We start from the raw sequence: 27541 nt of genomic DNA, 5'->3' as shown, positions 1-27541 counted from the left end.
AGGTAAAGGGAATCAGCTGTAAGATGATGGGTGGAAACTAAATTCTGGGTGGTGAGCAAGCTGTAGTGTATACAGAAGTAGAAATATAATGTTGTACACGTGCAACTTACATAACGTTATAAACCAGTGTTACCTGAATAAAAAAATAAATTTAAAAATTACATGCAGAATATGATTACTGTTAAATACATTGTATGAAACAGTAAACATCGTTATTGCCAATTTATCACAATGTTGGGTTAATTCAGATTCTCTACCAAGCATTCTGGAGGAATGGTGAATTTGTAATTTTGTTGTTTTGTTTCATCATGTTAGGTTTTTGGATGAATCCTGTTCTAATCCTGGTTAATGGAACTGTGTGCAACAAAGAGGGTAAAAGAAGCCTCAGTGATGGCCATTCTTCCCTGTAAAGACCTTTTTTTTTTTCGTTTAAGAGTACCATCTAGAGAATTAAAACAGGTCGCAGAGTAACACTTGAATATGAGCTAGCATAGCTGCGTCTGTTTCTTCCGCGGTACGAATGATCTCTTCTTTGTATGTATTCTCCTTTGTGTTGTTTCATCTGTGAATCTTCTTTCCCAACAACCATCTCCAAAAATGCTGATGAAATGATAAGACACCTCCACAGCAAATGATTTTCCTTTAATTCTTTCACTCTAAAACAGAGAGTTTTAGAACTTTTCTAATACCATCTCCTTTCCAAATCTTCAAGGTCATCAAACTTCTTTCGGGACAGAAAATGTAGACGATGGAAATGACAAAAAATATAATAAATAAAGAGGAGGATGAGATTCGGGACATTTCCAAACAGGAAATAAAAAGCAATATGGAGTGTGCCAGGCGGTCGATTAGTAAACATATGTTATTTTTCTTGAAAAAGAAGTATTAAAGGACTTCGCCTCCAGAGAGTATATTTCATTGGCTCTGGTGTGGGTCCTGCTCATTGCATGTTTTCAAGTCTCATGGGTGATTTTGATGACCAACCATAGTTAAGAACCAGTGGTTTAATTTCCTCTATAAATTAAAAGAGGGGGTATATAATAGGGAGATATATCCTAAAATCCGTTGTTTTTCTCCTGTGAGACCTTCTCTGGGCAAAGTGAGGTCTTGTCCAGTAGTGGGTCCTGGACATAAATGAGGGTTAATGAGAAATACTCTGAGCTAAAAGTGAAGACAGCTAGGTTTGATTTTGTTACTGACAACCTGTCTTTAAACAAGTCATTTATTCTTGCAATCAGTTTTTCTACCTGCAAAATGGATTTTGCAAGCAATGGCCCTTACTTTATGTTTGTTGAAAATGTGATTTGAAATGTATTTAGGCTGTGGAAGTTACCTTAATTAAAACTGTTATATCAATAATTACTCATTGGTATATAAAACAAAAGATCAGACTTGCTTCTCAATATCTCCCCCCAAACATTTTCTTGCTACTTTATTCATTGGTGGAAGATCCTTTTTATTGTTCTCATGAGAAATCATCCTAAGACTTAGTCTAAGGATGGAGGCATAGACAAACACAGCAGGATCACAGATACATAACAGAGATAGGCACAAATACACATGGTTCCTCTGATATCTAGTAAAATCTCAAATTAACACAAAATTAGTTCCAAAAAATTATTTCTTTATTGTTTTATAGTATATTTTCAAATATATGTTTTTTCCTTATTTGGATAATATTTCATAATAATGCATAAAAATTTAAGGCATTTAAAGCATTCTTTTGTTAATATTTTTTAAATGGTAGGGCTAATTTCAATGAGACAAAAGAAAACTGTGGTTAATAACTAAGTATGAAAACATGGCTAGTTAGAATTAATTTGCATATGTAAACTTAATGTTTCTTTTATTCAAATCGAGAAACCTGCATAAAAATTGAAGGGCATTTCTTTTATGTCATGTTTTCATTTTGTTAAAGCTCTCATACTTTATATATCGCAATGGCTCCAAGCAGTTATTGTTCTGATATAACAGGGTGTTACAGTGATAGCTCAAATTTTGTGGTGAATTCATTTTCGTGGAAAGCCAGTATTATATACTCCATCAAGTGTGTTTAGGATCTATCTTCAGAGAAGATAGATAGAAAAAACACATACTTACGTATCTATGTAAAATCAGAATGATCTAGAAAGATGGAAGGTAGTATCAGCCAGCATTGGGCTGTCTTGCCAAGAGGATACTTCTCTGATTGGTTTATCACTCACGAGAAGAGGCACACACGTGGAAGCCATCTCAGATCGAAGCCAGCACATATGCCTCTTGTAAAATACCACCCTCTGAGGCAGTGGAGAAAAGCGCTTTATTCCCATCCCCACCCCATTTCCTGCAACTTGTGAAGTCACAGAATTTGGGGAAATAGTGACGCTTCCTGGCCTAGATTTAGCACCATCTGGGAACTAGAATGAGCTGCCTGGTGCTGCCACCACCGCTTTCATCTGCCACATTCTCGGAAATTCATCACCCATAGGGTGCTTCTAGCCAATACAAGTCACTCTCATCCACGGGCAAGAGAAAGACAGACTAGGAAGTGAGTCCTGCCCAAAACGTCCTCCTGGCTGCTTCTATGTGCTACCACATCCCGTGTAAAAAGGCCTTAGGCTGACTTCCAAGGCCACCAGTCATTTGGTTCCACTCTGCCTGCTTCTGTCCCCTGCCAAATTGGTCTCAGTGATCTCTGAACAGACTCCTCCCTGCCTCTGTCCTCACTGAGATTGTTGCTCTTCCCTGTTATCCTTCCAGGGGGCAGCCCAAGTCTCACATCTCCAACAAGTCTTCCCTGATTCCTCCAGCTCACACTGCAGTTCCTCCCTTCTGACCTTACAATTTTGTCCGTAACAAGTAATTTAGAACCTAATTACATGCTAGAATGTATTGTCTTTTGACTGTTTCGTGTGTTGATTTTACTTCCCCAATTAAATTGTAAGCTCCAGGGGATAACTTTTGTGTCTAATGTCTACGGGCTAAACTCTCACTTTCCCTTTCTTCTGGTAACCATCGGAGTTCTAAGTCCTCAATAGGTGTTCAATAATTCATAGCATCTTAGGGTTGGGACTTTTAAATCCAGATAATAGATGGGCAAATAAACTCTGCTGTATTAGAGAAATAACCACTTCCATAATGCTCTGCCCTCTTCCTTCCTCCCTTCCTTCCTTCCCTCCCTCCTCCAGTCTTTTTTCCTTCCTCCTTCCCTCCCTCCTTCCTTTGCTTCCACATTTATGCTGAGTTGAAATCTCTCCACCTTTAACTTTTATTAATTTATTCATTCAACCAAGATTCTCGAGCACCTACTGGGAGGTGGACCTTGCCAGGATCTGGGGATATAAAGGTGACTATGACCTGGCTCAGTCTCCTGGGAAAGGCCAACCAGTGAACACAGGGCAATGTGAAAAGAATTATGCTGGAGGGAGGTTTAAAGTTGCTGAGAGAGCACCTACCTCCCCCTGAGGTCACAGCTTTGCAGTCTTGCAAGGTCAAAACAGATCATTACTAAGGCTTAACTAACATTGATTCAATTGTGAAGACCTACTACAGATTCTTAGCAGGGAAATGACTAAGGCTGACTTAAAATCATACAAGGAAGTTTGCAAATTATGTACCAGTTGTTTTTGCATCATTTTCTTGATAGAAGCCGCAATCTGAGAGAGATTGTTTTGTCACCAACTTCTGCAATTTCTAAGACATTTTATCCCTTCCTGGGTTATCATAAAGAGTAGAGGAAATGTATGTAAAGTATCTACTGCTGCAGTAATGACAATTATGAGTAAAATAAGTTTAGTATTATTGAGAGCTTACTATTACTATTGAATACTATTAGATATTAGCAGAGACAGATGCTATCTTAAGCTATTCATCATATTAGCACTTTTAATTCTCACAAAATCCCAATGTACTACTATTACGGCTGATTTATAAGTGAGAAACTGAGATTTAGAAGGTTAAGGAAGGTCACTCACTACGTGGCAAAGCTGGGATTCAAAACTGGGCAGTCTGGTGCCAGAGCCCAGCACCTGGCTTTTGCTACTATTGTCTGTAGGGCCAGGAGAACAGACATTTAAAAGAGAAACTCTCAGAAAATTCGGTACACAGGCTCTTGGTCGTTTCCAGTGGGTGGGCTAAGCAGAAGGGACAGAGGATCACGTGTGAACGTGTAAGAGGGGCGAAGTGGGGATTAAGAGGACAGCTATTGGGCTATAGCACCGTCTGTCATGGCCCAACTCACACACAAACTCCTGGGGCCCACCTGAGCTCCCAGGCAACGCCATTTCTCTTCCACACTGCTGGTCTGCTATTAAACTTCCAGATTTCGCTTGCCTGGTTTTTAGAAACCAGCGTTCCTTTCTTGTTTTCTAATTCTGCCATCTTTACAGCAAACACACAGCAGTTTGGGAATTCTGTCTTCCCCCTCCACCCTTTCATCGTCAATTTCAACCAGGAACAGCAATAGATTCATTAGATGATAAGAGCTTAACGGCATGTTATTCCCAAACACCATGGTTTAAAGTAAAAATTACAGTTGTCTCTTGGTATCCACAGGGGACTTGTTCCAGCACCCATGCAGATACCCAAACCCAAGGACACTCAAGTCCCTTGTATAAAATGGTGTAGTATTTGCATATAACTTATACACATCTTCCCTTATACTTTAAATCATCTCTAGATTACTTATAATACCCAATACAATGTAAATGCTATGTAAATAATTGTAAATACAATGCATATAATTTTTAAGCACATGGCAAATTCAAGTTTTGCTCTTTCAGAACTTTCTGGAATTTTTTATTTTGAGTATTTTCCATCCAAGTCTAGTTGAATCTTGGGATGCGGAACCCACGGATATGAAGGGGCTACCATACTCTTTTGTTTTAGTAAAACCCCAGCTTCAGGGTACCACTGAGGACTGGTTGCCAGAACAGAGGTGAAGAAGCTTCGGGGGCTTCTGGAAAGTGGAGCTGTGGGGGGGGGGGGCTTAGGTGAAGATGAGGAGGCCATTGCCGGTGGGGTGGAAGAGAAAGGAGCGTCTGGTTTCTCTCTCACACTCCTCCCTTTGCCCCTTTTATCTATTCTGATGTCATAGACGCTGCCCTTGCCCAGCCGAGTGAGATAAGGGGTCATGCCTGACAGTAGCAGCCAGAGGGTGGTAAGGGCAAGGGGCCGGGCGGCTGCTCTAGGTCTGCTTATGAGCAAGGGACAGATAAAAACTAACTGGCCCAGTGAATTGCACTGGCCTGCATTTTTTTTTTTTAACAAAATTCAAATGCCCCTAAACGTTAAAATTCAAATGTTAACGTTTAGAAATTAGACATACAATGCAGAATCACTGTTGAAAAATCAGGATGACTGTTCATCTAGACAGCACTTTTTCTGATCTCTTTTTGTTACATCCAAATAGTGGAATCTGTGGTCATCTCAGCTGCCCACTCATCGTTTGTGGTTTTATGCTAACTTCAGATTTGAGGGATAATCTTAGATTTATTTATTTATTATTCATTCATTCATTGGCTGCGTTGGGTCTTCGTTGCTGCACGCGGGCTTTCTCTAGTTGCGGTGAGCGGGGGCTACTCTTCGTTGCGGTGCGCGGGCTTCTCATGCGGTGGCTTCTCTTCGTTGCTGAGCACGAGCTCTAGGCGCATGGGCTTCAGTAATTGTGGCACGCCAGCTCAGTAGTTGGCGCTCGCAGGCTCTAGAGCGCAGGCTCAGTCGTTGTGGTGCACGGGCTTAGTTGCTCCGTGGCGTGTGGGATCTTCCCGGACCAGGGCTCGAACCCGTGTCCCCCACATTGGCAGGAGGATTCTTAACCACTGCGCCACCAGGGAAGCCCCATAATCTTAGATTTAGATCGCCCTGGGTTCATGAATATAAAGGACTTCAATAACTCCTTTACTCCTAGTCCAGGCTAGAAACAGAAAGTAGAATAAAATCTATCAAAATAAAAATAACAAGGCAAGACAAACTTTCAGAACCAGCATTTTAGTTTTTTAAGTTGAATGTATTCACAGCCCATTTTCTTTCTTTCTTTCCCTTGCTCCTCCCTCCCTCCTTCCCCTCTCTTCCTTCCTTCCTTCTTTCTCTAGCCCCCTCCCCCCATCTCTCTCCAGCAATGGTTTTGCCAACCTGTAGAGAAACGAGTTGTCTCAGGAGCATTAAATATTATAACTGATAACAGTGAACTGTGAACAGGGAGTTGGCCCAGAATTTCATACAGCTGAAGAATAATTCCATGGAGGGCTAGATAATATGAGGACAGAGGAATCCTGAAGTGATCATGGGAATTGTGTTCAGGTAACCCTGAATCCCAGAGAGCAGCTTGCAAGGAAAGTCTGAAGCTGATGACTGCTTTTTATGTGGAGAGAAAGGGAAAAGGTTATTGATTTACTGCACAAAGTTCACTCATTCCTTGGCCGGCCACTGGGCAGAGTTTTTGGGGACAGGACGCCTCGGGACTGGAGTTTTGGGGATTCCACACACCACATCTATATTGTGCTAGGTGCCATGGTGGATAACAACTAGAGCTTCCTTCTTAAGGAATCATAGTCACCCCAAAGTGCCTTCTGGTTCTTGGTTTGCCAAGTAAATGTGGAGACCTGTATCCTGTCAATGTAAAGATGGGGAGGGAAATCAACAGGGACCTAAATTCTAAGCCACGTGCCCAAGGGAAATGGTCTTCCCATAGATAAACACCATGTTTGTAATTGGAACCAAATCAACTACAAGCCTGTACTTTGCTTCTTGACTAATGGAGGTGACCTTAGGGGAAAAAAAAAAGATAATTACTAGAGGCAGAATAATACAAAATTAACAATCACAGAGGCCAATGTAAGGGGAAGTTCCTCCCCTGGTTCCTTTCTTTGTGTATTCCACAGCTGCTCTCCCATTGCTCAAAAGGGGATTAAGAGGTGATAATGATGAGTATCCCCCTTATCGAAGTCATTAACACATTATTGTTGCTGTGAGCAGGCTAGCTACTGCTCGGTCGCGGAGATGCTGCTTCAGGAGAAGAGTCTTTATTGCTCTACCAGAGACTTCTGCTGTGATGGAGAAATTCGTTTGGGGATGAATCAGCAGGTTACATTCTCTGTGACTCTTGAGTGTCTGATTTCCCAAAACCCTGTGGGTTTCTGAGAACCCCCAAGGCCATTCTGACTCTCAATTTAACCGACTTTCCGAGCTGTTCACTGCCCGTCAGGGATGGCACTACCTCCTGTCCATCAAATTGCACATCTATTGTACTTGAAGATTTGGCTCGAACCCCCCATCCCTGGTACCTTCTCTGAATCTCTACTCAGATAAAGCCTCTACCAATTCTCCTAACATCAGCTGGTTTCCCTGCTTTGGTGAGCAAGTGCTACCATGTACACATTCACTCAGACTGCGGTCAAGTTTTGTAGTTATGTAATCTCAAACATCTTGGGAAAATGTGGGCGTATCTGCTTATGGAGCTTCTCACATTTTAAAGATATCTACAGGTTGGAGAGGAGAAGGGACAAATGCATTCAGATTGGTTCTGAAATCTCCTAGGCTTTGTTAGGTTAGAAAATGGTCTGTATGATTTTTCTCAGATTTGTGTTTAAATTGTACGATCCTTAAGGGCAGAAGTGTATCCGATTTGTTGATCATAAACCTCCTTAGGACCAGAGTTACGGCAGCTTAAAAATAACTTCAGATGTATCCAAATAAATGTATATATTTTAAGAGTCAAATATTACTAAAGCACTTTAAAAAATAAAGACAAAACCCACAGTTATCCTCCTGCCCCACCCCCTTTACCACTAGTCCCTGCGGGTAGCTACTTTAAATTAATTTTAGCAGTTTCTTCTGGTATTTACTTCCATATTTCTAAGTCATATATGTGTCTGACTAGATCATTATTTAGTGACTATTACAGTTGGGGAGGACTTAAGTCTCCTATCCCACAACACTGCTTCCTCTTGTTCCCTTTTTCGGTTAAATCAATATTCAGGATTTATATTATTATAACTGTATAAATAATATTCTCTACTGAGCTAACATTACCCTATAATTACCTTTCCTTTCTTGTACAACGTTTTGTTTTTCTTGGAGTTAATACTTGCCTTGTTTTTTCCATCAGCCAGGCTTTGTATATAACTGTCCCCAACTTTCAACAGTGCCCCCCAAACTTTCCACATAGTAATATAGAGCAGGTAATCTATCGGAGTCTAAATACCTCCTTTCTGGGCCCCTTGATGTCTTTTTTGCAACCTGGACTGGTTTTTCTCTTGGGCTCCACTGTTCTCCCAGGACTTCCCTCTGCTATCATCCTGTTGATTCTCCTCACCTCCTTCCTGTGCTGGAGCCTCTCCTTGGTTCCTTCCTGGTTTTCCTCTTTCTTTACTCCCTCCTTTTGGCGGCACACCCTTCCTGAGAAAGGGTGCATGTGAGGTAAATTTACTGAGAGCTTTCCTGCCTGAAAATATCTTTATTCTACCCTTGCATTTGTTTGATAGTTTGGCTGAAATTTGAATTCTAGGTTAAAAATAATTCTCACTCTGAATTTAAAGGCATTGCACCATTATCTTCTAGCTTCCAATGTTTCCATTCACAAGTCTAATGTCATTCTGATCCCCCGTGATTTTTATGTGAGTGTTGTGTAGTTCTGTAGTTCTGAAATTTCAAAATGATATGCCTTGGTTGGGTCTTACTGTGTTGGTCATTAAGTGGTCCTTTTAATCTCAAGTTCCACATCCTTTTGGATCTTTTAATCTAAAGATCTATATCCTTCGGGTCTGTGAAATTTTCTTGTAGTGTTTCTTCAATAGTTTGTTTCTCCCTGTTCCCCAACCCCCCTGATTTTTCCTGTGGAACTCTTATTGGTCAGTTATTGACCCTTCCTGGATTAATCTCATGTTTTCTTATCTTTTCGCTCACAAATGCCTGCTTTATCTTTTTGTTTTACGCTCTGGAAGACTTCACCTACTTTGTCTCCCAAACTTTCTACTGATATTTTAAAAATATCAGGGCCCACATTTTTAATTTCTAGGGAATTTTTCATGTTCTAGGATTGTTCCTTTCTTTTATAGCACCTGTGCTATTTTATAGATGCAATATGTTTTCTTAACCTCTCTGTGGATGTTCAGCATACTTTATTTGAAGTGTTCTTCTAATCCCTGCATTGTCTCTCTTCCCTCTGATTTTCTTGTTTTCTGTTTGCTGGTTTTGTCTCTTTCATGTTGGAGGTTGTCCCTCAAATCTTGTGACCCTTGGCTACAAGGGAATCACATGTGAACTGAATGCTCTGTGTGTACGTAAGGCTCACCAACTGAGGGATTCACTATAGAATGACGGGGCAGTAAGCCAACATTTTTATTAGTGTAACCCTGAATTCTACAGGTCTCTTCCTTAAGCCCTTTAATTTCTCGACAGTAGGACTTTCCAAAGCTCTTTCTGGGGATTATAAACCTGGCTGTGGCCTTCTGGGTGGCAGGTGGGAGGAGGCTAGAAGAGTTTGGTGATCAGACTTTTGCTAATGGCCCCTGTTTCTCTGTCTTCTGTGCCTTGGGTCCCTGGTCCTGAGCCTGTTTGGTTCAGTTTTTTGAGAGAATAAGTCACCTGTCTCTGGAGGTGGGAGGTAGGTCATGATGAGACCTAAGGAGCTAGCTGCCTTATGTTGACTTTCAGTCACCCTTGACCTCATGCCTGTATCTCCTGCACGCCCCACACCTCCAGTTCCTGAGCCTTCCCAGAGTTCTGAAGGATGGCTAGCTTGTTCCTTATGGGGTTGCCTCTATGGGCACATAGAATCCAGCCTTTTCTGTTCTGCTTAAACTGTTATCATTCCTCCAGTACTTTTCATTATAGCAGATATGCGTTGCCATCCTCATCCACTGATGTCCTCTTTGCTGTTGTATTTCTTGTGGGTTTATACTTTTGTATTCTTTTACTGATGTGTGAGTGGGTTTCCAGGAGAAAGTGGAGATAAATATATATGTATGTATTCAATGTCTCACATTTAGTTGGATATGAATTTTGTAACTTGATTGATGATTACTTCTGAGTTATAGCTTATTTTTTAAGGGATGTCAGGCCTTATATTGATAAATGAAATCAGAGTGGGAATTTAAATATCATATTAACATAGCATTTATTTCAAGGTTAATACATACAGACCCAGTCTTCCCTTATAAATTAAACAATATGTGAAAGTTGGATGTGCTAACTAGGTTAGACCAGGACCAGGGTTTGTTTTATTTGGTTTTGTATCAACCATTCTCCTAGGAGTTAGCCCACAGACTTCTTTTTTTAAATTAATTTATTTTTATTTTATTTATTTTTGGCTGCATTGGGTCTTTGTTGCTGCGCTCAGGCTTTCTCCAGTTGTGGCGAGTGGGGGCTACTCTTCGTTATGGTGCACGGGCTTCTCATTGAGGTGGCTTCTCTTTTTGCGGAGCATGGGCTCTAGGTGCACAGGCTTCAGTAGTTGTGGCACATGGGCTCAGTAGTTGTGGCTCCCAGGCTCTAGAGCACAGGCTCAGTAGTTGCAGCACACGGGCTTAGTTGCTCCGCAGCACGTGGGATCTTCCCAGACGAGGGATCAAACCCATGTCCCCTGCATTGGCAGGTAGATTCTTAACCACTGCGCCACCAGGGAAGCCCAGCCCACAGACCTTTAACGAATAAACTTAAAAACAACAACAACAACAATAATGAACTAATACAGTTGCAGTTTTCTTCTTTTCTTCAGTAAACATTTTAATGATCAACTAAGTGCAATAAACTTCTGTATGAGCTGGAAATATCATGATGAAGGAAAAAGAGTCCTTAGCCTGGAGAGCTTCACAGTCTAGCGAAAGAGACTGTCAAGAAAACAGATAAATATTAGGCAATGTAATTCATCTTAGTCTAGAAATATGCACGCAATGCAATGGGAGTACCATTTCCCCCTGAAGGTGATAAAAATGCCTAGGTCAGTTTTTCTTCATACTCTTTATGTAGGATCCAAGGCTCTGGCTAGTGTGAAGTTTGGAAATGAGTCCATATAGCTATATGCTCTATCCTAGACATATAGCTATATGTGATAGATAGATGATAGATCAGATAAATAGATAAATAGATAGATAGATGCTACATTTTAGCAGGCCCAGTACCCTAGAGGAGCATCACCAGAGATGGATAGCAGCTCTGAATACATCTTCTTCTCCTCATGGAGAGACTCCCCAGGCTACGCCCTTCAGAGTTGATCCAGGGGTGGGCATGGGTTCAAAAATTCTCCTCAGTGCTGACAAGAATCCTAGGTAGGCATTGGAAGTGATGGTATTATTACAATAATCATATCATTGTTATTATTTCTAAACATGTCTGTGATTAATCTTTGAGGGCAGGTTGAAGTTCTTCTTCATTTCAGGAGGCCCTGTGGTGCAGTGCAAAGAATATGGTCTTTTGCAGGGGAGCTGGGTTTGAATTCCACATATTGGCTGTGTGACTTTGGTCAATTACTCAATCTTGCTACATCTAAATTTACTGCTATATCAGATTGAGATAATAATACCTAACTCCCAGATTGGTTGTATTAAATGAACAAAGCCAGATAAAGGGTTATGGGCATTTCTTGATGGGAAGTAGGTGCAGAATAAATGGTAGATATTATTTTTTCTTCCTTCGCCATCAGGGGGTGAACCTCTCAAATGGAGAGACCATATGCTCTTCTTACATGTAGCCCCACCCTTGGGGCAGTGCTGGGCATGAAGTTGGCACTTCCTGCATATTTAATGAATGAATGAATAAATCAAAGAATGTCTGGATTATACGAGTTGAGGTTATTTTCCTGACATATGAATCATCATCATTTGCTATTTTCTTCCTTTAGAATGTATTTTCTTAACTATTTGCTGATCCTAAGAAACCACTATTCTTTTCTGAGCTCCTGGATTACTGGTTCTCTAGTGCTGCAAATAAAGCTAAGTGCTGCTAAGTGCTAAGAGCTAAGTGCTAAGAGCTGCAAATAGAGCTAAGGAACACTAACATTATTTTTAAATGCCCAAATAGCACTTCAAATCCAATACCGTGGTTCGGAATGAAAAGAGGCAACAGATTGTCTCCATTCTTCATTTAAAAGACCCTTTGGCAATCACTTCCTTTGGCAGGTCTGCAGATAAGAGTCTTTGGCTGTGAGTCTCTGCAATGAGAATAAAGGGCGAGAGGAGATGGTGAGATGAAGAGTTCATGTGTCTTTTTTTTTTTTTTTTAAATTTTATCGTGTGTCTTTTCATGCACTGGTGGCTTTCATCCACAGAGCTGGAGTGGGGCATTTCCTGTCAAATCTTCCATTCACTCTTCCATTCATGAATGCAGGATCAATGTTTGGCTAAACAGCCTTTGTCATTTTCTAGCTTGGGCAATTACATTATATTAGGGCAGTTTATTTTTTAAAAGTTCTAGCCTCAGTGTCATCCTTCCCGCAGCAATCTGGGCAGCATCTGCTTTTGTTCTTTGTGGGGTCTAGGGCTCCTTGGAAGCCGGCATCTTGGACCATCGTAGAACCTCCCACCTTCTATAATTGGCATCACGCAATTTAGCTCTGAGTTTTAGTACCATCCTTTGGGTCAGCTTTGTCCTCCCAGTTATTGTTAGAAGTCCTTCGTGTGCCGAAACCATGCCTTCCCCATTCCTTTCCCACTGTGCTCGGCATACGCCTTGCTCCGAAGGGATCTACGAGCCAGCGGCCTATGGTGTTAGTGTTTCCTTGAACTCTGCAACATCTGACTCCGTGAAACACCTTTTTAGATTAAACTCTTTTACGAGGACTTCTTTGAGCTTATGCTTTTTGATTCGCCGATATTATTGCTGATCATGTCTCTTTCATTTCTTTCCCCAGGGGAATCTCATTTACTTCCAGGGCTCTAATTATGACTTTTATGATAATGACTGCTAACCTACACACTCATCTCCACCTCTTAGGAAATTCACAATCAATACACCTAAAAGGAAATTTATTACCTGTTTGCACAAATCAGTATTCCTCTCTTTTGGAGTTTATTTTATTCTACTTTGTATTTAGTTAGTTATTTTAGTATGTTTCACTTGATTTTAAACTCTCTCTCTCCAGCTATACCTGTAGATTTAAATGTATGTCTATGTGGTTATCTCTATGTACATTTATCTCTATCACTTGGCCTCTGTAGATGCCTAATGAGTGTTCGATGATTTGTCTTGCTTCACTGTTCTGGCCTTTATATTTAACTCAGGTTAGGTCAGAAGGGCAGTGCTTTGAGATGAAGATCCTTCCAATCCCATGGGAAGGAGCAGATCCAGTGTGTTCTCCAGAGATGATTATAGGGCTTCAGACCAGGAAAATTAAAGTCATAAGGACATAAATACACAACATTTTTAAAAAGATGATTGTATAGGGGCTTCCCTGGTGGCACAGTGGTTGAGAGTCCGCCTGCCGATGCAGGGGACACGGGTTCGTGCCCCGGTCCGGGAAGATCCCACATGCCGCGGAGCGGCTGGGCCCGTGAGCCATGGCTGCTGAGCCTGCGCGTCCGGAGCCTGTGCTCCGCAACGGGAGAGGCCACAACAGTGAGACGCCTGCGTACCGCAAAAAAAAAAAAAAGTTGATTGTATAAAGGAAATCATTAGGCCATGACAGTGCCATGTCAACTCAACAGGAGTGTCTAAATTAGCTCAAGGTTGGGTTTTTGAGGCATCTGGGACTTGAGATTAGAAGAATTTTGTGCAATATTATAGGAAACATAACCTAAATCATCTTTTTCAGAATAGTCTTGGAGAATACAAGTTTTCATTATTTCCAAGAGATTTCAGGTGTGGTCCTTGAAACACAAGGATAGATACGGAGGTTGTCCTTTAAGTTCAAGAGTTATACAGACTCATCACAAGCACATGGTGGTAAGACCCCAGAACACATCATCTCCAGTGGATGCTGTCACTTCCCCGCCTAGATGAGATGGAGAAAGCCCACTGAACTTGCTAGGCCAAAGGCAGGTTAGACCATCAAAGTGGTTCACGGCCACAGAACCTTCCCAGTGAATCTCTCCTCTTGCCTGCAACCATCTCTTGTGGTGCTTCAGATTCCCCTGTGTTTCATATGCACAAACATCCCAACCAGGCCCAGACTTACAACTGAGGGAATTGGAATCGTCCGTTTCCATTCTGAAGTGTCTCCCTGGAGCCTCCATTCTGCTCTCTGATTAGACTGGACCTCAGAACGCTAAATGTGCCTTTTCTCTGTTAGACACGTGGAGAAGGGGCTGTGAAATTTACAGTGCAATTCATATGGCAAGAATACTTTAAAACAGTGGTTTATGGTGTCTAAGTCAGCTTATTAGTCAGCAGGGATTTCTGCCGATGGTCCTTGGGATGTCGAGTTAAGAATAGCTGGCTGCATGTCTGTGTTTGGGGCTTTGAAATGCTTTGGTTTCTTGGGCCGCATTATCGCAGACTTCACCGCATTTTCAAACAACACACATAATAAATGACGTCTCCAAGAATCCCTGTAAGGCTTACCTGGATCCCTCTCCCCTTGTTTCGCACTCCATCATCTGTTGCTTACATTTAAAAGCCTGCTGGAGACTGTTTTTCATCTAGCTCACTAGTGAGGAGTAGTTTTTCATGAAGAATTGGGTGGTTGAAGTGATTGTAATTCTTCTTCCAACAGTCTTGGCACCGGAGTCAATTTAAAAATGTATACATTTAGCTGGGTTGCTTTGGCTTGCCCTATTTACGATGGTGGATTTGGGGTGAATTCTCAGGTCTGTGCATGAATTCATATGCCTCAGTGCTTTGTATTAAAACTAGCGTTTGCATCTACAGAGTCTCCAGTTAGATGCTATAATATTTAATTTAGTTGGGGAAATTAAAAACAACAAAACTTCACACATGACATTGAAATCAGAGTATATTAAGATACTCGTCTCTAGGCAGTGTTTCTCCAAGCAGTCCTATGCGACGGTAACACTGCCACATGGTTAAGTAAAAAGGCTGATGGACGTATAGATCTTTTGAGTTGAGTTAGCACAGAGTGCATTTCTCTGCTTCTTTGAGACTCATGCTGTCTGTAACCAGACATAATTAAAAGATTAAAGAGACATTTAGAAATGTGAAGCTGGTCACTTTTTAATCAGGGAGATTGATTTTCCAATCCCAATGTGAAGGTGGAATTTTAAATAATTTATAGGGTAGAAATCAGTGGCTTGTCACAACTTGGCTAAAAGAATAAAGGCAAGGGGAAAAGAGGGACTTAATTTTTTCTTCTTCTTTAAGTGCCTTACGGAAAGGAGCATAAGAGGGAGTGAGCCGTGATGTGGTTGTTATGGATGAGATGTTTCCCAGCCTCTGTATCTCTGCTGGAAGAATGAAGATTAGTTTGGTTCCTTCCCACCCTCCTTCCTTTTCTCCCTGTGGCTGGAGGTCTGGACAAATTCTCTTGACTACTCAGCAACATTTCTCTTTTATCCTGCAGATACCAGTCAGGTTCCAATCGGGTTCAAACCAGAGTCTCCTAAAGAGGGATTGCGACTGCAGTACAGGGATGCTTCCATTAGCCAAGAGGGGCATTCCAGGGACACGTATTATCAGAAACTAAACAATCAGAGTCAGAATATAGGAGGGTTAAAGGAGGGCTCCATGGGCTACATCAGGGCACTGCTGGCATTAAAAGAAAAAGAGTCATCCGATAGCAATGTAGGTTCCAGTAATACGTGCAAGAAGATATTAAAAATGTGTTTTAGAAACCTTGGCGCTAAGGTTGATTGATTGATTGTCCGACACCAGAAGAAAGCTTGCAGGGAGCAGATAGCTAGCAGAGGCTGTTCTTTTAAGGGCATGGATTGTTCAGGAAGGATTGAGAAAAACTTCTACTCCCAGGTTGGCCAAGTTGGTAGGTCTTCCCTAAGTCAGGGGGTGTCAGGTAGCAGAGGTTCACTGCTGGTCTCTTCTGTGCATACACTGATCATGACACCTCTCCTCTTCCCCAAACGAGTTTTCAAGACCAAATCAGACTTACCTTCAGACAAAGCAGTGGGCTTAGTGAAATTTTCAAATTTGGTTTGCCCTCTCTCAAGATTTCTCTGCTGCTTTTAAAGTCTAGAGCGGCTTTGCCAAAGTAGAAGGTGGAATGGAGAAATCCTTTTATTCCACAAGTACCCTATGAGGTCGTGGTTGCTGTGGATGAGTTGCTATTAAAGTGCATTGATCGGGAACGGGAAGTAAGTGATGGCAGCTCCTTCTGTGCCAGCTCTTAGTCACCTGGTCTTGCTCTTGGGAAAGGAGGGGGTGGGATGGAGAAGAAGGTGAATGGGTGAGGGCTAAAGAGTGCACACTGTGCTGGAGGGGCGGTGGGAGGGAATTACTCTCATCAGAGGGAAGGAAATACAGAAGGGGCTAGAGAAGAAGATGACTTCTCATGGCATCTGTCTGCCATGAATTTGGCTGGAACAGTTAGAAGCTGGGAACTAAGGCATTCTTGCCCTCATCAAGGTCTGTCAATTAAGTTATTTATAGGAAATTTCCTCCCATAGAGCTTACTGATTAGAGGTATCACTGAAACAGAGGCCCAGAGCTTCTTAAAATGAATTGGCTAAGATTCCTAACCTTCTCCTTCTGGCTTCTGAGATGGTGATGAATAGATTAAATGTAGAGGCCAAAAACCAACTCTCCAAATAGCAGACTGTGGGGCTGGATGTAACGATGAATTTCTGAAGATGAACAACATTCAGAGCCTCTTTTTGCCTTTGTACTCTATAGCCATGCTTTCCTGTTCCTGTGCAAGATGTAACTAGAAATTACTACATGACAGTTCTGTCATTTCTACAATCCTGGCTACTCACCTATAAGCCTAAAGCAGGGTTTTTCAACTGCAGCACAATTGATATTTTAGGTTAGATCATTCTTTTCCGGAAGAGGCTTTCATGGGCCTTGAAGGATGTTTAGAAGCATCCCTGGCCTCTACCCATTCAATGCCAGTAACACCCGCTCCCATCCCCTACTTGTGACAACCAAAAATGTCTCCAGATATTGCCAGTAACCCCTGGGAGGATAGGGCAAAACTGCCTACAGCTGAGAATCACTGTCTTAATGAAAACCTATAATGTATATTGAATTGGTAGGCCAATTACAAATCAGGTTGAACCTTCATTTATTTATTAAGCTTTCCTACAAATACATAATAGATAATAAGACCACATTAGGCATGAGCCTGTGGGTTTGAGCCATACTGGAATCATTCTCTCATAATCGTTACCTACCCTGTTTACACCAGTGTTGCAATACAATCCTTAATAAGGCTCTCCTCACACAAAGTTGTATGTTACCACCTTCATTTCAACTCTCTTCCTCTTTGCCCCTCTTTGTAATCCCCCCCCACCACCCTCTTAACCACCAACTGACTTAAGTACAATACCTCTTTGAAGAATGTTTTCCAAAAGGCAATGTGTTCTGTAAAGGAATGATTCACTCGTGGTAGAGTTTCAGGTAGCAGGGCTCAGGTGGCCTGGGAGGGAGTTCTGCATGGGAGCCTCTCCCCTGTCCTGAAATCCTACCAGGCAGCAGCCACCCAACCCCTCTCTTTGTATGGTTGGCTCTGTCAGGGCAGATTATGTTATGAGTGTCCACTGGCAACTGGCAATAGTAGTCAGGGGTTTTGGTAGCTTTGCTAGGAAACAGATCTGGTTTTGCTGTGAAGGATATTGTCTTAAAGGAAATGGAAGCTTTTTGCCCCAGGAAAGGAATAAATGCAATCAGCGGTTCTTATAGGGATCCCGGTCCAAGCAGTTTTGGTCAGGTTCAGCGTGTCAGCACGCTGAACAAAAGTGTTACCACTGTAGATTATGAAATGCAGAGTCTAACTTTAATAAGGTAACCAGTAAATGTGGAAGTTCTGGGTCAATAATGGGGAATTCTGGGCTTCCCTGGTGGCGCAGTGGTTGAGAGTCCGCCTGCTGATGCAGGGGACACGGGTTCGTGCCCCGGTCCGGGAAGATCCCACATGCCGCGGAGCGGCTGGGCCCATGAGCCATGGCCGCTGAGCCTGCGCATCCGGAGCCTGTGCTCCGCAACAGGAGAGGCCACAACAGTGAGAGGCCTGCGTACTGCAAATAAATAAATAAATAAATAAATAAAATAATGGGGACTTCTGGGTGAGTGACAGCCAAAGAAAAATTAATATGACAGACCAACCAACAACGACCTGCAGGGTTACCATAAAGAACTCTTCACTTGAAATCTAAATGAGAACAGGTAGTATAATTTCTATCTGTGAAACTGAGGGCAATCATCAGATCCCTTAAACTATAGCTTAATTAATTAATAAAGACTATCCTGTAACCTGCCTTCACTGACTAATTGTTCTTGCAAATTGCATACCCTCCTAGCTTCACATGGCTTAGGCAATATACATCACAAGACTCCTTTAACAGCCCCCTATAGATAACGCTTCTGACGTATGGACCGCTGTGGTAATGGTTGATTAAGTTGTTTTTCAGGAACTTAGAGTCAGCTGCTGTGCAGTTCAAATCTGAGCCAATTAAGACTGGCTGGGACCACCAACCCGACAACTGGCATGCACAAGTGTCCGCTCAGTAACCTTGTGACGTCAGAGGCTCACAAACTCCACCCTCAGACATGCTAACGCCGCCATTTCCTGAACATGCAACCCATGAAAAAGCGCGTGATCCAGACAGGCCTGTGTAGAGCAGCGATTCCCTCACTTTTTTCTGTACCTCCAAACACCTTATACTCTCCACCCACAAATACCCCAAGCCCCTCGCCTTGGTGAGGCGGATTGGAGACGTGTTCTCCCGTCTCCTAGTTCAGCTGCCTCATGAGCAAACCCTTTCTCTGCTGCAAACCTCAGCGCTCAGGGTCTGGCTTGCTGCAAGTCGGGCAAATGAATTTGGTTCGGTAACGTGCACTAGCGTAGTGTTGCAAATGATGTTTGATCACTAGGTACATGTTAGGCGGGGATTCCTGTCCTAAGGGTCTTCTAGCACTTAGGCCAGCTAGAGGACGGAGTGGGCATTTGGGGCCACTGATACCTAGGTCTCTCTGAAGATGGAGCCCTGAGTAACAACCAGTCCCTCTGACAGCAAAAGTTGGTCTATTCCTTACCTTTCTGCTAGATGAATAGAGTAAAAAAGAAATGATCTTGGTGGTTAAAAGACCTCATGCTATATATTTTGAAAAGTTTCTCCAATTACTGGAAACACAAGTGTTCATTCAAAATAATAAAATGAAACAAAACAAGATGGGATAAACTCAGAGGCAATCCGTCCCGGGCTTCTAGTTTTCTTGAACTGGGATACAGTTCCTGTTAAGAACACAACGTCCCTGAAATCTGTAGAGCAGAGCAGGCAGGGCAGCAGCAAGCTGTGGTCCATGACTGTCCAGTCTCTCCTGCTTAAATCAGCTCCTATCTGTCTTTGGAGATATGCCACCTTTCCTGTCTGTACACATGTGTTGACTCTTTCCTGAACCATTTTGAGATGTCTGGTGAAAGCTGGATCTGGCGTGTAAATGCTTGCTGAGTCTCCAAGCTCTGTAACACGTTTCCCTCCCCACATAAATGATCTGCTCAGCATAAGACTCAGGGCTGGCTGTTGCTTACTTGACTTTCAAACATTGGGTAACTCACCCCTAGGTGATCTCATTCGGTTTCAGGGTTTAAATACCATCTGTTTGCTGATGTCTCCCAACTTGCTATGTCCTCTAATCCAGAATTTTACCTGAACTCCTGCTTCTTATTTCAGGATCGCAACTGGGATGTCTCTTGGGCATCTCAAACCTCACACGTTCAGAACCTTGACCCCTGATTCCCATCCAGCAAACCTGTTCTTCCTGCAGGCTTCCGCATCTCAGCAAATGTCAACTCCACTCTTCCCCACGATCAGGCCAAAACCTTGGTATCATCCCATCCCTCATTACCCACATCTAATCCATCACAAAAGTGTTGGTTCCACCTTCAAAGAACATCAATCCAGGATCAAGTCATTTCCTGCTGCCCCTACGTCTGTATCTGGCCCAAGCCCCGCCTTGTCTCTCGCCTGGTTAAACGCAACAGCTTCCTAACTCATCTTCCTGCTTCCCCTCTTGTGCCCTTTCATCTGCTTTCTCAGCACAGCAGCTAGAGGAGCCCTTTTTAAATTGCTGCTCTACTTCGGATCATCCAGAGTCCTCCCATCTTAGAGTCAAGCCAGTGTCTTATGGGTGAGAGGCCACAGTGATGCTCCCAGTTGCATTTCCTGCCCCTCTTCCTCTTACTCACTGTGTTCCAGACCTACCGTCCTCCTTGTTTTTCCTTAAGCCCACCTAGAATTCTTCTGCATCTGAGTCTCTGCACTTGCTGTGACTTGCCTGGACTGCTGTTTCCCTAGACAGCAGCCCGACTTCCACCCTTATTAACTTTGGGTTTCTGCTCAAATATCAGCTTACTAGTGGGGGAGTCCTTGACCCAACTGTCTAAAGCTGCACTTGGACCTTTGCTCCCCACATACACCTCTCTACCCCCTTACCTGTATTATTCTTCTCCATGGCATTCATCACTTATACTTGTATACGTACTTGTATCCTTTGTCTCTCCTACAAGGATGTAAGGTCTATGAGGGTGGGACTTCATTTTGTTCACGGCTGTGTCCCTAGGGCCTGTATCAGTGACTAATACCTTCTAGTACACGTTTGTGGAATGAATAGCACCTTTTAATTCCATTTAAATGTTACTTTTGTAGGAAGCCTTCCATGACCCTCTAAGTCTCTGTGAACCGTCCCTCCCACAGCTGTCTGTGCTTTCCCTGTTACAGTACTTCTCACACTGCAGGGTGATTTCATGGTTAATTTATTAAAAACTCCCGTAAGAGCTGTATCTTTTTCGTTGATGAATCCCCAGTAGCTGCAAAGTGGTTAGCATATCATTGACACTCATATTTGTTAAATTGGATGCAACGTATACATATTTATATGCATATATAGTATACATAATGAGACTGGATTATAAGTTGAGTGAAAACTCACATAATATAGAATTAACTATTTTAAAGTATACAGTTCAGTGGTGTTTCATACATTCGCCATGTTGTGCAGTCATCACCTCTGTCCAGTTCCTAAGCATCTTCATCACCCCAAGAGGAAACCCCACCCCCATTAAGCAGTCACCACCACCACCTCCCCCTCGACTCCCTCCCTCACTCCAGCCCCCTGGCAACTACTCATCTTCCTTCTGTCTCCATGGATCTACCCATTCTGGACATTTCACGTAAATGGAACCCTACAATATGGGATTTGTTTTTGTCCGTGAGGTTTCAATATATGTGATGCAGAAAGTAAAGCAAGACTGTTTTTAATCCTATTGGCATGTGTAGCAATAGGTCTAACCTGTATCTCTTTCTTCCTGTCAAGTACATACCACTTGAAATGGCTAAATAAATGAATGTGAAACACTTTCTTCCAAGGTATCACTGTTATTTTACCAGAAGCCTTTTCTAGTGCAATGGCCAACCCTTCAAGCCTTCATCTTTCTCCAGCTCCCCCATCCTGTGTCTTTTATTCCATTCTCCCCCCACCCCCATAGTTTACTGTCTTCTCTCCCACCTCTTTCTTGATGCCTGCTGGGATGAAAGTATTGGCGGTAAGAGACTAAAGCTGAGGGGAACTGATGAAAATCCATAAAATCATGAGAGGTGGAGAAAATCTGTGTAAGAACTTGTTCCCCAAATCTCAGAATCTTTTTGAAGCTTAAAGGAGCTAGTTTAAGGGAAATAGAAAATAGTAGTAGATTGAATACATACAGAACTTGTTATCCCGGTGAAAAGATAAATAGCTTTAGGGTTTAGACAAATATACAGACAATAAATCAATAATACGCTGTTGAGAGGAAGCTGGGGAGAGGAGTTAACATCCAAGGGCAATTTCTTTCCCTCCCACAAATGCCTCCTCCCAGGGCCAGGACTGGGCTGATGGGCCCAGGGTGGGTCCCATGGTGACAGGGTTAACTGGAGCCTCCCGAACCGATCGAGTAGACTGTCTCTTCCTCGGAAATCATCCTGGAATTGCAGTCGGCTTCAGATTTTCAGAGGCAAATTTCACAAACCATCAGTTAACTTGCCCTTGGGTTGGACATTAACATATCTCGGACTTTGGGCTATTTCAGAACTTGGAGGTGAGAGGGTGACAGGGGAAAAGAAAGGCATGGAAACCAACACATTATTTTCCTTGTTACCAAGAATGGATTCAAATTTTATCTTGGAGGAGGCAAAAGCAAAGGTTTTGGAATACTTTAGGTTTTCAGTAGCCCGGTTAATTACCATGGAACACTTGAGAATTAGCTGAATAGTTTCGAAATTTTACATTTGATTAAACACCTTATTGAAGAAACAACACTTCTCTTTTACGCTTTGACATCAGCTTGTTTTTACTTTTAGACTTTTTAGTAATTTGGGGAGGGGGCCATATTAGCTTGAACCTGTCGTATATAATTCAGTCTATTGTAATATTCCAGTGCGATGGTCTGAAACTGATTTGGTCCCATAATATTGCATTGTTTCTAGACTAATGTTAATATGTATGGTTTAAACTGGGGTATGACGAAGTTTCTCTGAAACAAATAAATGAACAGTAACCAAATATTGTTTCCATCTGCCAGTGAAAATAGCTGGCTCAGTGGATGGGCCAAAGAGAACTCAAACCAATGCAGTGAGATCTCTTTTCAAAAGCTTAGGCCTCTGAAATAAGGTGACTAGAAAAACTCAGAAGAGTTTTGAGCTCTGAAAATGAGGGTGTGCTTTTCTTTCAGAAAGAATCTGGTGAAATTTAGCGTAAAAGTGAAAATAACTTCAAGGCTTCAGGCATGATGCAGAGAGATTATTAATCTGAGAACAAAGGGCGCTTGGCCAGTTAAAATAGTAATGATTTTAAGTAAGGACTACAACGTTCCCAGCAATGGCTGAAACCCAATTGGGTCTTTCCAACTGGAGTTGTAGTACCTTCTTCCAGATGATGCGGTTTGGCATAATACAGAACGAGTAAACATTCTTAGATGGGGAAAATATAATCAAAAGAAAATAATCTCGTAGCGTAGCTTGCCCTGAGCCAGTATTAATGAGTGGGGAGGGTGCATTTGCTAGTTAAAGAGTATATGCTAAAGCCTAGGGGTAGGAGGTCCCTTGAAAAGAGATGACAAATCAGAGGACAAATGTTTTTAATTTGTGTGGTTTCCAGTAGGAAATAACTGATCAACTCACATGTGTTTGTTTAGGACCTACTTCTTGGCTAGCCCTGTGCTGGGGATTGTTGGGTCTGCAGGAACTTAGCTCATTTGGGATCCTTGCATCCCTCCTCCTCATCACCATCATCAACACAGCCACCGTGAAATGAAATACGCATCAGGTACTGTGAATTTGTTATTTCGTTGAATGTTGGCAAATCCCTGCACAGCAGATATTATTTTGCCTATTTCACAAATGGGAAAACTCCTGTTCAAAGAGATTAGACAACTTGCCCAAGGTCTTTTATCATTGGCAGAGTCCAAACCCAAAATTCTACATTTTCAATATCTATAAATCTTATTTGAATGTACTGAATTTTTAAAAATGTATGTTAAATCTGGTTAGTTTTAGTTCTCGATTATCTGGAGGAAGTTTTAGTTCAAAGCAAAGCTGAAATTTCCTTTTTCCACAAAACAGCTTAGTTTTCCAACTATTTCCACATAACTATATTATCAGTATGTGCGACAGCTATTTAAGTCGTTTTGAAAGTCCCCTTTGGAGCTTTAAAATTATTTTTAATGTACATACATATTAATGGAAAGGGACAGATCTTTTCTTCCCCCGAAGACATTCCCTAATAAACAAATACAGCACATCTGAAATTATTTTGTTTTTATCTTGGCTAAAGTTTATTTAAGGGATCTACATTTTTTTTTTTTTTTTGCGGTACGCAGGCCTCTCCCGTTGCGGAGCACAGGCTCCGGATGTGCAGGCTCAGCGGCCATGGCTCACGGGCCCAGCCGCTCCGCGGCATGTGGGATCCTCCCGGACCGGGGCACAAACCCGTGTCCCCTGCATCGGCAGGCGGACTCTCAACCACTGCGCCACCAGGGAAGCCCCTAAGGGACCTACATTTTTTTAGGGACATTTAATTCACATACCATTAAATTCACTCTTTTAAAGCATACAATTCAGTAGTTTTGAATATACTCACAAAGATGTGCGACCACCACATTCTCACTGTTCCAGAAAGAAACCCTAGCCTATTAATGGTCACTCCCCATTCCGCCTTCACTCAGTCTCTGGCAACCACTAATCTATTTTCTCTTTTTTTAACTTTTAATTTTTTAAATTTTATTGGAGTATAGTTGATTTACAATGTTGTGTTAGTTTCAGGTGTACAGCAAAGTAATTCAGTTGTACATATATTCATTCTTTTTCAGATTCTTTACCCATATAGTTTATCACAGAATATTGAGTTCCGTGTGCTTTATAGTCAGTCCTTGTTGATTATCTATTTTATATATAGTAGTGTGTGTATGCTAATCCCAAACTCCTAATTTATCCCTCCCTGCCATGTTTCCTCTTTGGTAACTAAATTTGTTTTTGCAATCTGTGAGTCTGTTTCTGTTTTACAAATAAGTTCATTTGTATCATTTTTTAAAATTAGATTCCACATATGAGTGATATCACATGATATTTGTCTTTCTCTGTCTGACTTACTTCACTTAGCATTATAATTCCTAGGTCCATCCACGTTGCTGCAAATAGCATTATTTCATTCTTTTTTATGGCTAATATTCCCTTGTATATATGTACCACCTCTTCTTTATCCATTCCTGTCGATGGACATTTAGGTAGCTTCCATGTCTTGGCTATTGTAAACAGTGCTGCAATGAACAGTGGGGTACCACAAATCTATTTTCTGTCTCTATAGATTTGCCTGTTCTGGACATTTCATATAAATGGAATCATACAATATGTGATCTTTCATGTTTGACTTTTTTCATGTAGTGTAATGTTTTCAAGGTTCATCTGTGGTATAATGTATGAGTAATTAATTCCTTTTTATGGCTGCATAATATTCTATTGTATGGGTATACCACATTTTTTAAATATATTCGTCAGTTGATAAACATTTGGTTTGTTTCCAATTTTTGACTATTATGATAATACTTCTATGAACACTCATGAAAATGTTTTTGTGTGGAAGTATGTTTTCAGTTCTCTTGCATATATACAAGAGTAAAACGGCTGGGTTGTATGGTCATTAAGTTTAACTTTTTGATGAACTGCCATACCGTTTCCTATAGCAACTGCACCATTTTACTTTCCTATCAGTAAGGTAAGAGGTTCTAATTTCCCCACATTATACCTAATACTTGTTATTGTCTTTTAAATTTTTTTAATTATAGCTATTCTAGAAGGTGTGAGGTGGTATCTCATCACGGTTTTGATTTCCATTTCCCTAATAACTAATGATATTGAGCATCTTTACCTGTTGACCATTGTATATCTTCTCTGGGAAAATATCTATTCAGGTCCTTTGCCTATTTTTTAATTGGGCTGTTTGTCTTTTTGTTGTTGAGTTTTAAGAGTTCTTTATATATTCTGGATACTAGACCTTTATCAGATATACGATTTGCAAATATTTTTTCCTATTCTGTGGATTGTCTTTGAACTTTCTTGATACTGTCCTTTGAAGTGCAAGAGTTTAAAAATTTTTTCTGTTTGTGCGTTTGGTATCATGTCTAAGAAATCCTTGTCTAATGACAGATCAAAAAGACATATCTTTGTTTTCTTCTTGGAATTTTATAGTTTGCTCTTACATTTAGGTCTTTAATCTAGTTTTATATGTGGTGTGAGGTAGGGTTCCAACTTCAGTTTGTTTTTCCATCGCTAAAATGAAATGTGTTGGCAGAATAGCAGAGTGATTAAAAGCTCAGGCTCTAGCATCTAATTGCTGAGACTTAAATTCCTTTTATTTAGTTACTAGTTGTATGATCTTAAGAAAGCACCCTATATTCTCTATGCTTCATCTTTCTCATGTAAAGAGGGATAGAGTAGTAACTATTCATTAGTCTGCATCAAAATTCAAATCATAGAATTGTCATAAGAATTGAGTCTGTGCATTGAAGGTGCTGATGGATGGTAAGCACTGACAGATAGTAAGTTATCATCATCTCTGGCTCCATGAACTCTCTTTACATTTAGGATTATCTCAGAATCTCCTCTAGGTATAAGTTTTCAATGGCAGACTTGATAAGTGTCTCATCAAGAACAAGACTTAGATAGATTTTAATAGACCTCGAATGATCCAACAGGGATGGATGTGGGCTGAATTTATAGTTGTAGCTCGCCACAAAAAGAAGCAAAGTATTTGGAGAAAGGCACTTACAATCTTTTACAGAGCTTCACAAAAATAAAGAGACTAAAGCAAGGCAAATGTATTAGTTTGCTAGGGCTGCTGTAACCAAGCACTACAAATGGACGGTTTAAACAACAGAAATTTATTTTTTCACAGTTCTGGAGGCTGTTGTGTCCAGTTTCCTCTTTTATCCTTTTTGGTAGCCCTGCCCACCACAGCCCCCTCTGGGGGGCCAGTCCTCTCATCCGGCTAGCATCAATTTGATCACACAGAAAAAGCCTAATTCCTACCAACGTGCAAGCAACTTAAAATGTTACCTGTCGATCCAATAATGGACTTCTTACCCAGGTAGTACCACCAAACTATGACTATTTGACTCCCAATAGGAGGGAGATCTGAAAGCCCAACTTATTTACAAAAAAGGCCGCCAGCCCTGATTTGACCTTCAGTACCCTGCCAGGAGCATGTCTTCTGCTACCAGTTGTCCCATTGATCCCTGCAAAACTAAGCTTCATGCTGCAGGGCCTGGGGGCGGGGGGGGGGGGGGCGGCTTCTGACCTGTCTCTGCTGGGCCCCCCTCCATGTGAGTGGGTTCCAGTAAGAACCAGAAGTTACTTCTTCTAGGCATGGTACATTTTGATGCAGAAGCAAAGGCCGTGATTAACTCTAACACTGATGTATTTGTGGTGAAATTCTGATATTTGCAACAAGCCAGTGAAGGCAATGCATTGGAGAGGAACACGTTTTTGCTAACTCGCTGATCCTTTCAAGTAGGGCACAAACTACCTTCATAGCACGTCAGTCCTACTAAGACGAAAGGTCCTTAATTTGGTAGTTTGTGGAAAATATTTACCAGGAAACCTTCAGTTCACATAACAAGAAGCTTCTAGGTAATTTAGAGTTACTTGTCTCCTAATGTGAACTCAGTATTCTTAAAAAGACAAGGCAAGGGTTAGTGCTTCCTGGGATTTGGCTTCACGTAATTAATACACGATTGCTACCTTCAACAAGGGACTCAGGCATGGGGTAAAAGTTTTGCCTTAGGGAGACTTTTGTCAAATGGATAATTCAAAAAAGTCATTCCTTTTGAGCTTGGAGTCATTAACTCCTCTAGTTACCAACTGTGAGAGTTATGTTTGAGCTTGTCTTGAAAATTACTTAAAAAAAGGAATAGACAAGGGGCTGTTGACTTGGCTGTCACTTTATTTACACGTCTTAAGCAAGAAGCTGCATA

At 41.6% G+C, this 27541-nt stretch overlaps 1 long non-coding RNA gene across 3 annotated transcripts in view; it reads right to left on the bottom strand.

Moving 5' to 3' along the window:
- Positions 1–27541, bottom strand: part of LOC115866093 (uncharacterized) — a 126589-nt gene that overhangs the window by 32818 nt on the left and 66230 nt on the right. The window contains exons 2-3 of one of the 3 annotated variants that reach the window (XR_009565684.1): positions 11100–12127; positions 9938–10808 (exon numbers count right to left, since the gene is read on the bottom strand). The exons of 1 other annotated variant lie outside the window; for it this stretch is intronic. This is a non-coding gene — a long non-coding RNA (uncharacterized lncRNA). Of the gene's footprint in view, positions 1–9937; positions 12128–27541 lie in introns of those variants that run through there. One more of the 3 variants, XR_009565686.1, reaches the window with a different exon arrangement.

This window comes from Globicephala melas, chromosome 11 (assembly GCF_963455315.2).
Source record: "Globicephala melas chromosome 11, mGloMel1.2, whole genome shotgun sequence".
In the NCBI taxonomy this organism is placed as follows: domain Eukaryota; kingdom Metazoa; phylum Chordata; class Mammalia; order Artiodactyla; family Delphinidae; genus Globicephala; species Globicephala melas.
Note: the sequence above shows the minus strand (reverse complement) of the source record. Positions and strands in the feature narration are given on the sequence as shown.